Here is a 4,200-nt window from a genome sequence, read left to right as displayed (position 1 = left end):
AGGAACAGGAGTCCAATTTCATCTTGAAGCCCAAGTTCATTCAGGATACAGGTTGGCCTGATAGAAATGTTTCTTTTTTTTAAACAGCATCTCACTCTGTCACCCAGGCTGAGGTGCAGTGAAATAATCATAGCTCACCATACAATAAAAGGAAAATTTTTTCAGTATTTCATTCCTTTCAAATAAAGGATAGTTTTCTATTGTATAATAAACCACAATTTGTTTATTCTGTTCTGTTATTACCAGAATCTGCCTCTGTTTTTAATTTTAGAGTTGTGGGATATATGTGAGGATTGGCTGCATAAATAAATTGCATGCAGGAAGAATTGGGCTTCTAGTGAGCCCTCTCTAGTAAAGTGAGAAGTTTAGAAGAGTTCCACACTAATAAAAGAATCAGATTTACAGGCAGATTATTAGATTCCTTTAAATGTTAGGTAAGCCAATGCTACTTACTCAATCAAGGGCATTGACAAAGAAATATACTTCCCAAATGATTAGTACAAATTAAATAAAATGCTGATTCTAAAATGTTCTATAATTGAACCACAAGAATACTATAGAGAATCCTCACATCTGCTTATAGTTGGAAACATGTAAGCTACAATATAGCTAAATGCTAAAAAATAATGTGAAAATATATGATAGCCACATGATGTTTATGTCTGAAATTCAGAAATGATACAATATTAAGACATTCATTAATATAGTTCATATTTGTCAGTAAAAAAATACAGGGATCTTACTCATAGCTACAAAAAACTTTGGAAGAATGCAAGATGTGTTGATATTAAATTAAATACTCAAAATTAGAAATCAATCGATACTTTTAAACTTAGTAAATGAGGTCCTCATCTTGCTCATGGGAAGTGCTAGGTGAATTGCACTAAGGTCAGCATATTGGGAGGCCAGGACAGGAGTGAGAGAGCCCAGGAGCTCGAAATTGCCCAATCAAAATAGCAAGACTTTGTCTTCAAGAACATTTTTTTAATTGGCCATGCATGGTGGTGCTCACCTGTTTTCCCAGCAATGTGGGGAGCTGAGGTGGAAGGAACACCTGGGCCCATAAGGTAAAGGCCTGTGGTGAGCAGTGACTATGCTCCCACACTCCAGCCTGAACAATAAAATGAGACACTGGCTTAAATAAATAAATAAATAAATAGATAAATAATACATTAATTCAGAGAAGACAATAGAATTAGAAAATCACTTTTGAAGACCAAATGAGATGATGGAGTGAGGGAATGATAATCAATGCATATGAATAAATGAGCAAATGAATGTCAGAAAACATAAAAGAAATGTTGCTAGATTCAAGGGGTTGACATAATCGGAATCCATTGCCCAAATTTAGTAGAACTAAAAAAGGGGCCATCATCCTACCCCTCCTCATGTACAGTGATGAGAAAGCATGACTTAAGACATTGTTCTTCACAAAATTGAATCTGAATCTAACCCAGCCTTGAACTTCAAGTACATTTAAGTACCAGCTTATTGGATTTTTCCCCCCGAGCTTTACCCTGAGAACTTGCCAGAGCTTCTGGGTGTAAAACTCACAAAAGTTGGGGGGGCCCTAAGACTAAGTGCCACCACCCAGGACTCACCAAATTTCTGCTCTCCTCAAATTTCTGCACTCAATATGGAGGGTTGGACAGACATTGTTGCATCAGGTCCAGGTGGTGCTTGAGGAGGATGTTCAGTGAATTCCAGGGAATGATGAAGGCACTGGTTCCCTCCACACCCTGCATGCACTACTACAGACTGTCTAACTAACTCTGTGAAACCATTCTACTTTATGTACAACTAGAACTGCATTTTCTTCATGAAGCAGTTGCCTAAGTACTACGTGGAATTTTTAAAAAAATAATGGATTCATATAAATATAAATTCAGGTGGGTGCAGTGGTGCAAACCTGTAGTTCCTGCTGACTGAGGAGGCTGAAATGGGAAGATTGTTTGAAACCAGGGGTCAAGTCTAGTCTGCACAATGTAGTGAGGACTTCATCTCTAATATATATGCACATATACATGAAATATTCTAAATTACATGATTGCATATATGAATTGGCATGAAATATGTATTATATATAAACTAAATAAGTTATACCAAAATGCATTCTCTATTTTACCCTCACCTATTATTAAGTCTAATTTTTAGTTGTTAAAACGGAGACTCAAAGAAGTGGTGGACAGATAACACCTTATAGGCTCAGCTATTCTTGGGTAGTATGAGAGTTTCCAATCAGTAAGTTTCCTCTCTGGGAGAAAAATTTATAACTTCAGTTGGTAGAAGAATTACCAAGCACATGTTATATGTAAATATGGGATTAGAATATTTTATGAAAGGTGTCATAAAAAATATCCCATTGTATGTATGTTCAGAATTTGTTTACCTCTTCATCCATCAATGAATATTTGGGTTGTGTCTTGGCTCTGATGAATCAAGTGACTATGAACATGGGTGTAACTACATACCGTTTTTGAAACTGGTTTCTTTTACTCAGTTTTATATCTTTGATATTCAGTCATGTAGTAGCACATATCAGACATTCATTTCTTTTTATTGCTTAGTGCTGTTCCACTTTATGGATGTGCCACAGTTTGTTTATGCATCCACCAGTTGTTGAATGTTTTGGTCATTTCCATCTTTGGAGATAACTCTATAATCCTATAAACATCAGATATGGTTTTAGTGATGTATAATTTATGTTTATGTGTGTAAACACTTAAGGTGTTCTGAGAGTCGTACCTTTTGCAATACTCTTTTGGTTAAATTTATTATCTAGATTAAAAGTTTAGATTCCATTTAAAATGAGCTCACAGAGTTTCACTAAACTCATTAGAATGTACAGAAAACCAAAACCTTGGAGGATTCCTGATGTGTCATGAAACCCATAATCTTCTTTAGATAAAGTTGCTAATAAATACATGCTATAGAACTAGTCCCATAAGAAGATGTGTAGGGAGACACACACTCGACAAGATGAGAACACCTTAGTTATGGCCCCAAGAAAGGAGTTAGAGCCAGGTGAAGGTTGCTGGGGTTGAAGCCTGAGGAGGGATCCTGGAGTGGGATCCTAGGGACAGGTCCCAGGGATGACCCCTTTTCCCTCAGGTTCCATCCCTTGGTACCAGGTCATGCTGAGGTCATGGGAGAAATGTTCTTTGCACCTGCTGATCACATCTTGCAGCTGTGCACAGTGAATTTTTCTTGTCGGGCCCCTGGGCTGGTTCAGACCAGACTGGGCCTGTCTGGATCAGTGCCCTCTACTTTTGGTTACCATCAGTTCATTAAAATACTAAAACTTTAATCCATTAATAAAATCAAAACAATTTTGTGTACATGTGAAGTATGTATTTGCGTATTCTCACACAGCTTGTATGCTAGAAAACCCACCCATTTCTTACTTAACTCCTCACTGTGGCCTGTGTAAAATGCTATATAATCTATGTGTCTGTTGAAATCAGAAGGAGTTTTTCCTGTCCAGCCAGCCGCTCCTGAACCTCCCCGTAAGTAAGTTCTTGAATAAAAGTCATTTCTCATCCATTGTTTCAAGATCATTTCTTGTTTTTTTGGACACAGTGCCTTCTCCTTTGGGGTCTTTGGTGCTTGAGAACTACAACGTAATCATCTTTTATCTAGTCTCTTCCCTGATACAGTGATGCTGGAAAGAACAGAAATCTTGGATTAATGAGGAAGAGAAAAATAAGGAGGGTGGCTTTTGTTATTTGCCAACTCAGCCTGAAAAGGGATGATGCAAACATATGGTACCAACATATTAGTTACTGCTATATTGCCTAATAAACCAGGGAATTTATGATGCTCTGTGTAGATTTTTATTCCACAAAGTGAATTTTAAAAGGCAAAGGGGAAAAATTAATTTATTCTCTGAAGACACCTGTAAATTACCCTTGTCCAGGAAAAGTTACAAAAATGCCTAGAAATTAAGCAATTTCAGCAATTAATTATCTTTCCATGACTGCTAAAGATTATTTCTTAAGGACAAAGTAAAGACACATGCTAAATGGGGCATCTGTGATACATTAAACAAAGCCTAAATTTTAATCTTCTGCTTATAGACTAAAAATGCTGCCTGAATTAGTGTTTATTAAATTGGTCAACTCTATATACAGCTAAGAAATACTGGCTTGACCAATTTTTAACTTTTGCATGATCACTTTAATGCTGTATAGATAGTTATGA

Source organism: Carlito syrichta, unplaced genomic scaffold, assembly GCF_000164805.1.
Source record: "Carlito syrichta isolate Samal-C Ts95f unplaced genomic scaffold, Tarsius_syrichta-2.0.1 Scaffold288731, whole genome shotgun sequence".
NCBI classification, from domain to species: Eukaryota; Metazoa; Chordata; class Mammalia; order Primates; family Tarsiidae; genus Carlito; species Carlito syrichta.
The sequence above is the reverse complement of the archived record's forward strand: the minus strand, read 5'-3'. Positions refer to the sequence as shown.